The sequence below is a fragment of the Somniosus microcephalus genome, unplaced genomic scaffold, assembly GCF_052327205.1.
Source record: "Somniosus microcephalus isolate GS21.2 unplaced genomic scaffold, FLI_Smic_1.0 unresolved_chr4, whole genome shotgun sequence".
In the NCBI taxonomy this organism is placed as follows: Eukaryota; Metazoa; Chordata; class Chondrichthyes; order Squaliformes; family Somniosidae; genus Somniosus; species Somniosus microcephalus.
Genome location: NW_028225182.1, coordinates 39,190,409 through 39,203,430, shown reverse-complemented (window position 1 = coordinate 39,203,430; position 13,022 = coordinate 39,190,409). Strand labels below are relative to the sequence as shown.

Below are 13,022 nucleotides of genomic sequence, written 5' to 3'. Positions count from 1 at the left end.
CCACATATGGAGATATTAGGGTAGATGAATACAAGCTTGGTCAAAGAGGTCGGTTTTAAGGAGCGTCGTGAAAGAGGAAGTAGAGTTGGACAGGCGGAGAGGTTTAGGGAGGGAATTACTCTGAGGGAGCTTTACTCTGCATCTTTAGCTAAGCTGAGAGTGTTTGATGGGACAGTGTAGAGGGAGCTTTACTCTGTATCTAACCCGTGCTGTACCTGCCCTGGGAGTGTTTGATGGGACAGTGTAGAGGGAGCTTTACTCTGTATCTAACCCGTGCTGTACCTGCCCTGGGAGTGTTTGATGGGACAGTGTAGAGGGAGCTTTACTCTGTATCTAACCCGTGCTGTACCTGCCCTGGGAGTGTTTGATGGGACAGTGTAGAGGGAGCTTTACACTGTATCTAACCCGTGCTGTACCTGCCCTGGGAGTGTTTGATGGGACAGTGTAGAGGGAGCTTTACACTGTATCTAACCCGTGCTGTACCTGCCCTGGGAGTGTTTGATGGGGCAGTGTAGAGGGAGCTTTACTCTGTATCTAACCCGTGCTGTACCTGCCCTGGGAGTGTTTGATGGGGCAGTGTAGAGGGAGCTTTACTCTGTATCTAACCCGTGCTGTACCTGCCCTGGGAGTGTTTGATGGGACAGTGTAGAGGGAGCTTTACTCTGTATCTAACCCGTGCTGTACCTGCCCTGGGAGTGTTTGATGGGACAGTGTAGAGGGAGCTTTACTCTGTATCTAACTCATGCTGTACCTGCCCTGGGAGTGTTTGATGGGACAGTGTAGAGGGAGCTTCACTCTGTATCTAACCCGTGCTGTACCTGCCCTGGGAGTGTTTGATGGGACAGTGTAGAGGGAGCTTTACTCTGTATCTAACCTGTGCTGTACCTGCCCTGGGAGTGTTTGATGGGACAGTGTAGAGGGAGCTTTACTCTGTATCTAACCCGTGCTGTACCTGCCCTGGGAGTGTTTGATGGGACAGTGTAGAGGGAGCTTTACTCTGTATCTAACCCGTGCTGTACCTGCCCTGGGAGTGTTTGATGGGACAGTGTAGAGGGAGCTTTACTCTGTATCTAACTCATGCTGTACCTGCCCTGGGAGTGTTTGATGGGACAGTGTAGAGGGAGCTTCACTCTGTATCTAACCCGTGCTGTACCTGCCCTGAGAGTGTTTGATGGGACAGTGTAGAGGGAGCTTTACTCTGTATCTAACCCGTGCTGTACCTGCCCTGGGAGTGTTTGATGGGACAGTGTAGAGGGAGCTTTACTCTGTATCTAACTCATGCTGTACCTGCCCTGGGAGTGTTTGATGGGACAGTGTAGAGGGAGCTTCACTCTGTATCTAACCCGTGCTGTACCTGCCCTGGGAGTGTTTGATGGGACAGTGTAGAGGGAGCTTTACTCTGTATCTAACCCGTGCTGTACCTGCCCTGGGAGTGTTTGATGGGACAGTGTAGAGGGAGCTTTACTCTGTATCTAACCCGTGCTGTACCTGCCCTGGGAGTGTTTGATGGGACAGTGTAGAGGGAGCTTTACTCTGTATCTAACTCATGCTGTACCTGCCCTGAGAGTGTTTGATGGGACAGTGTAGAGGGAGCTTTACTCTGTATCTAACCCGTGCTGTACCTGCCCTGGGAGTGTTTGATGGGACAGTGTAGAGGGAGCTTTACTCTGTATCTAACTCATGCTGTACCTGCCCTGGGAGTGTTTGATGGGACAGTGTAGAGGGGGCTTTACTCTGTATCTAACCCGTGCTGTACCTGCCCTGGGAGTGTTTGATGGGACAGTGTAGACGGAGCATTACTCTGTATCTAACCCGTGCTGTACCTGCCCTGGGAGTGTTTGATGGGACAGTGTAGAGGGAGCTTTACTCTGTATCTAACCCGTGCTGTACCTGCCCTGGGAGTGTTTGATGGGACAGTGTAGAGGGAGCTTTACTCTGTATCTAACTCATGCTGTACCTGCCCTGGGAGTGTTTGATGGGACAGTGTAGAGGGAGCTTCACTCTGTATCTAACCCGTGCTGTACCTGCCCTGAGAGTGTTTGATGGGACAGTGTAGAGGGAGCTTCACTCTGTATCTAACCCGTGCTGTACCTGCCCTGGGAGTGTTTGATGGGACAGTGTAGAGGGAGCTTTACTCTGTATCTAACCCGTGCTGTACCTGCCCTGGGAGTGTTTGATGGGACAGTGTCGAGGGAGCTTTACTCTGTATCTAACCCGTGCTGTACCTGCCCTGGGAGTGTTTGGTGGGGCAGTGTAGAGGGAGCTTTACTCTGTATCTAACCCGTGCTGTACCTGCCCTGGGAGTGTTTGATGGGACAGTGTAGAGGGAGCTTTACTCTGTATCTAACCTGTGCTGTACCTGCCCTGGGAGTGTTTGATGGGACAGTGTAGAGGGAGCTTTACTCTGTATCTAACCTGTGCTGTACCTGCCCTGGGAGTGTTTGATGGGACAGTGTAGAGGGAGCTTTACTCTGTATCTAACCTGTGCTGTACCTGCCCTGGGAGTGTTTGATGGGACAGTGTAGAGGGAGCTTTACTCTGTATCTAACCCGTGCTGTACCTGCCCTGGGAGTGTTTGATGGGACAGTGTAGAGGGAGCTTTACTCTGTATCTAACCTGTGCTGTACCTGCCCTGGGAGTGTTTGATGGGACAGTGTAGAGGGAGCTTCACTCTGTATCTAACCCGTGCTGTACCTGCCCTGGGAGTGTTTGGTGGGGCAGTGTAGAGGGAGCTTCACTCTGTATCTAACCCGTGCTGTACCTGCCCTGGGAGTGTTTGGTGGGGCAGTGTAGAGGGAGCTTTACTCTGTATCTAACCCGTGCTGTACCTGCCCTGGGAGTGTTTGATGGGACAGTGTCGAGGGAGCTTTACTCTGTATCTAACCCGTGCTGTACCTGCCCTGGGAGTGTTTGGTGGGGCAGTGTAGAGGGAGCTTTACTCTGTATCTAACCCGTGCTGTACCTGCCCTGGGAGTGTTTGATGGGACAGTGTAGAGGGAGCTTTACTCTGTATCGAACCCGTGCTGTACCTGCCCAGGGAGTGTTTGATGGGACAGTGTAGAGGGAGCTTTACTCTGTATCTAACCCGTGCTGTACCTGCCCTGGGAGTGTTTGATGGGACAGTGTAGAGGGAGCTTTACTCTGTATCTAACCCGTGCTGTACCTGCCCTGGGAGTGTTTGGTGGGGCAGTGTAGAGGGAGCTTTACTCTGTATCTAACCCGTGCTGTACCTGCCCTGGGAGTGTTTGATGGGACAGTGTAGAGGGAGCTTTACTCTGTATCGAACCCGTGCTGTACCTGCCCAGGGAGTGTTTGATGGGACAGTGTAGAGGGAGCTTTACTCTGTATCTAACCCATGCTGTACCTGCCCTGGGAGTGTTTGATGGGACAGTGTAGAGGGAGCTTTACTCTGTATCTAACCCGTGCTGTACCTGCCCTGGGAGTGTTTGACGGGACAGTGTAGAGGGAGCTTTACTCTGTCTCTAACCCGTGCTGTACCTGCCCTGTGAGTGTTTGACGGGACAGTGTAGAGGGAGCTTTACTCTGTGTCTAACCCGTGCTGTACCTGCCCTGGGAGTGTTTGATGGGACAGTGTAGAGGGAGCTTTACTCTGTATCTAACCCGTGCTGTACCTGCCCTGGGAGTGTTTGATGGGACAGTGTAGAGGGAGCTTTACACTGTATCTAACCCGTGCTGTACCTGCCCTGGGAGTGTTTGATGGGACAGTGTAGAGGGAGCTTTACTCTGAATCTAACCCGTGCTGTACCTGCCCTGGGAGTGTTTGATGGGACAGTGTAGAGGGAGCTTTACTCTGTATCGAACCCGTGCTGTACCTGCCCCGGGAGTGTTTGATGGGACAGTGTAGAGGGAGCTTTACTCTGTATCGAACCCGTGCTGTACCTGCCCCGGGAGTGTTTGATGGGACAGTGTAGAGGGAGCTTTACTCTGTATCTAACCTGTGCTGTACCTGTCCTGGGAGTGTTTGATGGGACAGTGTAGAGGGAGCTTTACTCTGTGTCTAACCCGTGCTGTACCTGCCCTGGGAGTGTTTGATGGGACAGTGTAGAGGGAGCTTTACTCTGTGTCTAACCCGTGCTGTACCTGCCCTGGGAGTGTTTGATGGGACAGTGTAGAGGAAGCTTTACTCTGTATCTAACCCATGCTGTACCTGCCCTGGGAGTGTTTGATGGGACAGTGTAGAGGGAGCTTTACTCTGTATCTAACCCCTGCTGTACCTGCCCCGGGAGTGTTTGATGGGGCAGTGTAGAGGGAGCTTTACTCTGTATCTAACCCGTGCTGTACCTGCCCTGGGAGTGTTTGATGGGACAGTGTAGAGGGAGCTTTACTCTGTATCTAACCCGTGCTGTACCTGCCCTGGGAGTGTTTGATGGGACAGTGTAGAGGGAGCTTTACTCTGTATCTAACCCGTGCTGTACCTGCCCTGGGAGTGTTTGATGGGACAGTGTAGAGGGAGCTTTACTCTGTATCGAACCCGTGCTGTACCTGCCCTGGGAGTGTTTGATGGGGCAGTGTAGAGGGAGCTTTACTCTGTATCTAACCCGTGCTGTACCTGCCCTGGGAGTGTTTGATGGGACAGTGTAGAGGGAGCTTTACTCTGTATCGAACCCGTGCTGTACCTGCCCAGGGAGTGTTTGATGGGACAGTGTAGAGGGAGCTTTACTCTGTATCTAACCCCGTGCTGTACCTGCCCTGGGAGTGTTTGGTGGGGCAGTGTAGAGGGAGCTTTACTCTGTATCGAACCCGTGCTGTACCTGCCCTGGGAGTGTTTGATGGGGCAGTGTAGAGGGAGCTTTACTCTGTATCTAACCCGTGCTGTACCTGCCCTGGGAGTGTTTGATGGGACAGTGTAGAGGGAGCTTTACTCTGTATCGAACCCGTGCTGTACCTGCCCAGGGAGTGTTTGATGGGACAGTGTAGAGGGAGCTTTACTCTGTATCTAACCCATGCTGTACCTGCCCTGGGAGTGTTTGATGGGACAGTGTAGAGGGAGCTTTACTCTGTATCTAACCCGTGCTGTACCTGCCCTGGGAGTGTTTGATGGGACAGTGTAGAGGGAGCTTTACTCTGCATCTAACCCGTGCTGTACCTGCCCTGGGAGTGTTTGATGGGACAGTGTAGAGGGGGCTTTACTCTGTATCTAACCCGTGCTGTACCTGCCCTGGGAGTGTTTGATGGGACAGTGTAGAGGGAGCTTTACTCTGTACCTAACCCGTGCTGTACCTGCCCTGGGAGTGTTTGATGGGACAGTGTAGAGTGAGCTTTACTCTGTATCTAACCCGTGCTGTACCTGCCCTGGGAGTGTTTGATGGGACAGTGCAGAGGGAGCTTTACTCTGTATCTAACCCGTGCTGTACCTGCCCTGGGAGTGTTTGATGGGACAGTGTAGAGGGAGCTTTACTCTGTATCTAACCCGTGCTGTACCTGCCCTGGGAGTGTTTGATGGGACAGTGTAGAGGGGGCTTTACTCTGTATCTAACCCGTGCTGTACCTGCCCTGGGAGTGTTTGATGGGACAGTGTAGAGGGAGCTTTACTCTGTATCTAACTCATGCTGTACCTGCCCTGGGAGTGTTTGATGGGACAGTGTAGAGGGAGCTTCACTCTGTATCTAACCCGTGCTGTACCTGCCCTGAGAGTGTTTGATGGGACAGTGTAGAGGGAGCTTCACTCTGTATCTAACCCGTGCTGTACCTGCCCTGGGAGTGTTTGATGGGACAGTGTAGAGGGAGCTTTACTCTGTATCTAACCCGTGCTGTACCTGCCCTGGGAGTGTTTGATGGGACAGTGTAGACGGAGCATTACTCTGTATCTAACCCGTGCTGTACCTGCCCTGGGAGTGTTTGATGGGACAGTGTCGAGGGAGCTTTACTCTGTATCTAACCCGTGCTGTACCTGCCCTGGGAGTGTTTGGTGGGGCAGTGTAGAGGGAGCTTTACTCTGTATCTAACCCGTGCTGTACCTGCCCTGGGAGTGTTTGATGGGACAGTGTAGAGGGAGCTTTACTCTGTATCTAACCTGTGCTGTACCTGCCCTGGGAGTGTTTGATGGGACAGTGTAGAGGGAGCTTTACTCTGTATCTAACCTGTGCTGTACCTGCCCTGGGAGTGTTTGATGGGACAGTGTAGAGGGAGCTTTACTCTGTATCTAACCTGTGCTGTACCTGCCCTGGGAGTGTTTGATGGGACAGTGTAGAGGGAGCTTTACTCTGTATCTAACCCGTGCTGTACCTGCCCTGGGAGTGTTTGATGGGACAGTGTAGAGGGAGCTTTACTCTGTATCTAACCTGTGCTGTACCTGCCCTGGGAGTGTTTGATGGGACAGTGTAGAGGGAGCTTCACTCTGTATCTAACCCGTGCTGTACCTGCCCTGGGAGTGTTTGGTGGGGCAGTGTAGAGGGAGCTTCACTCTGTATCTAACCCGTGCTGTACCTGCCCTGGGAGTGTTTGGTGGGGCAGTGTAGAGGGAGCTTTACTCTGTATCTAACCCGTGCTGTACCTGCCCTGGGAGTGTTTGATGGGACAGTGTCGAGGGAGCTTTACTCTGTATCTAACCCGTGCTGTACCTGCCCTGGGAGTGTTTGGTGGGGCAGTGTAGAGGGAGCTTTACTCTGTATCTAACCCGTGCTGTACCTGCCCTGGGAGTGTTTGATGGGACAGTGTAGAGGGAGCTTTACTCTGTATCGAACCCGTGCTGTACCTGCCCAGGGAGTGTTTGATGGGACAGTGTAGAGGGAGCTTTACTCTGTATCTAACCCGTGCTGTACCTGCCCTGGGAGTGTTTGATGGGACAGTGTAGAGGGAGCTTTACTCTGTATCTAACACGTGCTGTACCTGCCCTGGGAGTGTTTGGTGGGGCAGTGTAGAGGGAGCTTTACTCTGTATCTAACCCGTGCTGTACCTGCCCTGGGAGTGTTTGATGGGACAGTGTAGAGGGAGCTTTACTCTGTATCGAACCCGTGCTGTACCTGCCCAGGGAGTGTTTGATGGGACAGTGTAGAGGGAGCTTTACTCTGTATCTAACCCATGCTGTACCTGCCCTGGGAGTGTTTGATGGGACAGTGTAGAGGGAGCTTTACTCTGTATCTAACCCGTGCTGTACCTGCCCTGGGAGTGTTTGACGGGACAGTGTAGAGGGAGCTTTACTCTGTCTCTAACCCGTGCTGTACCTGCCCTGGGAGTGTTTGATGGGACAGTGTAGAGGGAGCTTTACTCTGTGTCTAACCCGTGCTGTACCTGCCCTGGGAGTGTTTGATGGGACAGTGTAGAGGGAGCTTTACTCTGTATCTAACCCGTGCTGTACCTGCCCTGGGAGTGTTTGATGGGACAGTGTAGAGGGAGCTTTACACTGTATCTAACCCGTGCTGTACCTGCCCTGGGAGTGTTTGATGGGACAGTGTAGAGGGAGCTTTACTCTGAATCTAACCCGTGCTGTACCTGCCCTGGGAGTGTTTGATGGGACAGTGTAGAGGGAGCTTTACTCTGTATCGAACCCGTGCTGTACCTGCCCCGGGAGTGTTTGATGGGACAGTGTAGAGGGAGCTTTACTCTGTATCTAACCTGTGCTGTACCTGTCCTGGGAGTGTTTGATGGGACAGTGTAGAGGGAGCTTTACTCTGTGTCTAACCCGTGCTGTACCTGCCCTGGGAGTGTTTGATGGGACAGTGTAGAGGGAGCTTTACTCTGAATCTAACCCGTGCTGTACCTGCCCTGGGAGTGTTTGATGGGACAGTGTAGAGGGAGCTTTACTCTGTATCGAACCCGTGCTGTACCTGCCCCGGGAGTGTTTGATGGGACAGTGTAGAGGGAGCTTTACTCTGTATCTAACCTGTGCTGTACCTGTACTGGGAGTGTTTGATGGGACAGTGTAGAGGGAGCTTTACTCTGTGTCTAACCCGTGCTGTACCTGCCCTGGGAGTGTTTGATGGGACAGTGTAGAGGGAGCTTTACTCTGTGTCTAACCCGTGCTGTACCTGCCCTGGGAGTGTTTGATGGGACAGTGTAGAGGAAGCTTTACTCTGTATCTAACCCATGCTGTACCTGCCCTGGGAGTGTTTGATGGGACAGTGTAGAGGGAGCTTTACTCTGTATCTAACCCCTGCTGTACCTGCCCCGGGAGTGTTTGATGGGGCAGTGTAGAGGGAGCTTTACTCTGTATCTAACCCGTGCTGTACCTGCCCTGGGAGTGTTTGATGGGACAGTGTAGAGGGAGCTTTACTCTGTATCTAACCCGTGCTGTACCTGCCCTGGGAGTGTTTGATGGGACAGTGTAGAGGGAGCTTTACTCTGTATCTAACCCGTGCTGTACCTGCCCTGGGAGTGTTTGATGGGACAGTGTAGAGGGAGCTTTACTCTGTATCTAACCCGTGCTGTACCTGCCCTGGGAGTGTTTGATGGGACAGTGTAGAGGGAGCTTTACTCTGTATCTAACCCGTGCTGTACCTGTCCTGGGAGTGTTTGATGGGACAGGGTAGAGGGAGCTTTACTCTGTATCTAACCCGTGCTGTACCTGCCCTGGGAGTGTTTGATGGGACATGGTAGAGGGAGCTTTACTCTGTATCTAACCCGTGCTGTACCTGTCCTGGGAGTGTTTGATGGGACAGGGTAGAGGGAGCTTTACTCTGTATCTAACCCGTGCTGTACCTGCCCTGGGAGTGTTTGATGGGACAGTGTAGATTGAGCTTTACTCTGTATCTAACCCGTGCTGTACCTGCCCTGGGAGTGTTTGATGGGACAGTGTAGAGGGAGCTTTACTCTGTATCGAACCCGTGCTGTACCTGCCCTGGGAGTGTTTGATGGGACAGTGTAGATTGAGCTTTACTCTGTATCTAACCCGTGCTGTACCTGCCCCGGGAGTGTTTGATGGGGCAGTGTAGAGGGAGCTTTACTCTGTATCGAACCCGTGCTGTACCTGCTCTGGGAATGTTTGATGGGACAGTGTAGAGGGAGCTTTACTCTGTATCTAACCCGTGCTGTACCTGCCCCGGGAGTGTTTGATGGGGCAGTGTAGAGGGAGCTTTACTCTGTATCTAACCCGTGCTGTACCTGCCCTGGGAGTGTTTGATGGGACAGTGTAGAGAGAGCTTTACTCTGTATCTAACCCGTGCTGTACCTGCCCTGGGAGTGTTTGATGGGACAGTGTAGAGAGAGCTTTACTCTGTATCTAACCCGTGCTGTACCTGCCCTGGGAGTGTTTGATGGGGCAGTGTAGAGGGAGCTTTACTCTGTATCTAACCTGTGCTGTACCTGCCCTGGGAGTGTTTGATGGGACAGTGTAGAGGGAGCTTTACTCTGTATCTAACCCCGTGCTGTACCTGCCCCGGGAGTGTTTGATGGGGCAGTGTAGAGGGAGCTTTACTCTGTATCTAACCCGTGCTGTACCTGCCCTGGGAGTGTTTGATGAGACAGTGTAGAGGGAGCTTTACTCTGTATCTAACCCGTGCTGTACCTTCCCTGGGAGTGTTTGATGGGACAGTGTAGAGGGAGCTTTACTCTGTATCTGACCCGTGCTGTACGTGCACTGGGAGTGTTTGATGGGACAGTGTAGAGGGAGCTTTACTCTGTATCTAACCCGTGCTGTAGCTGCCCTGGGAGTGTTTGATGGGACAGTGTAGAGGAAGCTTTACTCTGTATCTGACCCGTGCTGTACCTGCCCTGGGAGTGTTTGATGGGACAGTGTAGAGGGAGCTTTACTCTGTATCTAACCAGTGCTGTACCTGCCCTGGGAGTGTTTGATGGGGACAGTGTAGAGGGAGCTTTACTCTGTATCTAACCCGTGCTGTACCTGCCCTGGGAGTGTTTGATGGGACAGTGTAGAGGGAGCTTTACTCTGTATCTAACCCGTGCTGTACCTGCCCTGGGAGTGTTTGATGGGACAGTGTAGAGGGAGCTTTACTCTGTATCTGACCCGTGCTGTACCTGCCCTGGGAGTGTTTGATGGGACAGTGTAGAGGGAGCTTTACTCTGTATCTGACCCGTGCTGTACGTGCACTGGGAGTGTTTGATGGGGCAGTGTAGAGGGAGCTTTACTCTGTATCTGACCCGTGCTGTACCTGCCCTGGGAGTGTTTGATGGGACAGTGTAGAGGGAGCTTTACTCTGTATCTGACCCGTGCTGTACCTGCCCTGGGAGTGTTTGATGGGACAGTGTAGAGGGAGCTTTACTCTGTATCTAACCAGTGCTGTACCTGCCCTGGGAGTGTTTGATGGGGACAGTGTAGAGGGAGCTTTACTCTGTATCTAACCCGTGCTGTACCTGCCCTGGGAGTGTTTGATGGGACAGTGTAGAGGGAGCTTTACTCTGTATCTAACCCGTGCTGTACCTGCCCTGGGAGTGTTTGATGGGACAGTGTAGAGGGAGCTTTACTCTGTATCTGACCCGTGCTGTACCTGCCCTGGGAGTGTTTGATGGGACAGTGTAGAGGGAGCTTTACTCTGTATCTGACCCGTGCTGTACCTGCCCTGGGAGTGTTTGATGGGACAGTGTAGAGGGAGCTTTACTCTGTATCTAACCCGTGCTGTACCTGCCCTGGGAGTGTTTGATGAGACAGTGTAGAGGGAGCTTTACTCTGTATCTAACCCGTGCTGTACCTTCCCTGGGAGTGTTTGATGGGACAGTGTAGAGGGAGCTTTACTCTGTATCTGACCCGTGCTGTACGTGCACTGGGAGTGTTTGATGGGACAGTGTAGAGGGAGCTTTACTCTGTATCTAACCCGTGCTGTACCTGCCCTGGGAGTGTTTGATGGGACAGTGTAGAGGAAGCTTTACTCTGTATCTAACCCGTGCTGTACCTGCCCTGGGAGTGTTTGATGGGACAGTGTAGAGGGAGCTTTACTCTGTATCTAACCAGTGCTGTACCTGCCCTGGGAGTGTTTGATGGGGACAGTGTAGAGGGAGCTTTACTCTGTATCTAACCCGTGCTGTACCTGCCCTGGGAGTGTTTGATGGGACAGTGTAGAGGGAGCTTTACTCTGTATCTAACCCGTGCTGTACCTGCCCTGGGAGTGTTTGATGGGACAGTGTAGAGGGAGCTTTACTCTGTATCTGACCCGTGCTGTACCTGCCCTGGGAGTGTTTGATGGGACAGTGTAGAGGGAGCTTTACTCTGTATCTAACCAGTGCTGTACCTGCCCTGGGAGTGTTTGATGGGGACAGTGTAGAGGGAGCTTTACTCTGTATCTAACCCGTGCTGTACCTGCCCTGGGAGTGTTTGATGGGACAGTGTAGAGGGAGCTTTACTCTGTATCTAACCCGTGCTGTACCTGCCCTGGGAGTGTTTGATGGGACAGTGTAGAGGGAGCTTTACTCTGTATCTGACCCGTGCTGTACCTGCCCTGCGAGTGTTTGATGGGACAGTGTAGAGGGAGCTTTACTCTGTATCTGACCCGTGCTGTACCTGCCCTGGGAGTGTTTGATGGGACAGTGTAGAGGGAGCTTTACTCTGTATCTAACCAGTGCTGTACCTGCCCTGGGAGTGTTTGATGGGGACAGTGTAGAGGGAGCTTTACTCTGTATCTAACCCGTGCTGTACCTGCCCTGGGAGTGTTTGATGGGACAGTGTAGAGGGAGCTTTACTCTGTATCTAACCCGTGCTGTACCTGCCCTGGGAGTGTTTGATGGGACAGTGTAGAGGGAGCTTTACTCTGTATCTAACCCGTGCTGTACCTGCCCTGGGAGTGTTTGATGGGACAGTGTAGAGGGAGCTTTACTCTGTATCTAACCCGTGCTGTACCTGCCCTGGGAGTGTTTGATGGGACAGTGTAGAGGGAGCTTTACTCTGTATCTGACCCGTGCTGTACCTGCCCTGGGAGTGTTTGATGGGACAGTGTAGAGGGAGCTTTACTCTGTATCTTACCCGTGCTGTACCTGCCCTGGGAGTGTTTGATGGGACAGTGTAGAGGGAGCTTTACTCTGTATCTAACCCGTGCTGTACCTGCCCTGGGAGTGTTTGATGGGGACAGTGTAGAGGGAGCTTTACTCTGTATCTAACCCGTGCTGTACCTGCCCTGGGAGTGTTTGATGGGACAGTGTAGAGGGAGCTTTACTCTGTATCTAACCCGTGCTGTACCTGCCCTGGGAGTGTTTGATGGGACAGTGTAGAGGGAGCTTTACTCTGTATCTAACCCGTGCTGTACCTGCCCTGGGAGTGTTTGATGGGACAGTGTAGAGGGAGCTTTATTCTGTATCTAACCCGTGCTGTACCTGCCCCGGGAGTGTTTGATGGGACAGTGTAGAGGGAGCTTTACTCTGTATCGAACCCGTGTTGCACCTGCCCTGGGAGTGTTTGATGGGACAGTGTAGAGGGAGCTTTACTCTGTATCTAACCCATGCTGTACCTGCCCTGGGAGTGTTTGATGGGACAGTGTAGAGGGAGCTTTACTCTGTATCTAACCCGTGCTGTACCTGCCCTGGGAGTGTTTGATGGGACAGTGTAGAGGGAGCTTTACTCTGTATCTAACCCGTGCTGTACCTGCCCTGGGAGTGTTTGATGGGACAGTGTAGAGGGAGCTTTACTCTGTATCTAACCCGTGCTGTACCTGCCCTGGGAGTGTTTGATGGGGACAGTGTAGAGGGAGCTTTACTCTGTATCTAACCCGTGCTGTACCTGCCCTGGGAGTGTTTGATGGGGACAGTGTAGAGGGAGCTTTACTCTGTATCTAACCCGTGCTGTACCTGCCCTGGGAGTGTTTGATGGGACAGTGTAGAGGGAGCTTTACACTGTATCGAACCCGTGCTGTACCTGCCCCGGGAGTGTTTGATGGGGACAGTGTAGAGGGAGCTTTACTCTGTATCTAACCCGTGCTGTACCTGCCCTGGGAGTGTTTGATGGGACAGTGTAGAGGGAGCTTTACTCTGTATCTAACCCGTGCTGTACCTGCCCTGGGAGTGTTTGATGGGACAGTGTAGAGGGAGCTTTACACTGTATCGAACCCGTGCTGTACCTGCCCCGGGAGTGTTTGATGGGGACAGTGTAGAGGGAGCTTTACTCTGTATCTAACCCGTGCTGT

General features: G+C 52.5%; 1 protein-coding gene across 5 annotated transcripts in view; it reads right to left on the bottom strand.

Annotated features, from left to right (window-relative positions):
• Nucleotides 1-13,022, bottom strand: part of hdlbpb (high density lipoprotein binding protein b) — a 180,824-nt gene that overhangs the window by 35,269 nt on the left and 132,533 nt on the right. The gene's annotated exons all lie outside the window — the stretch shown is intronic.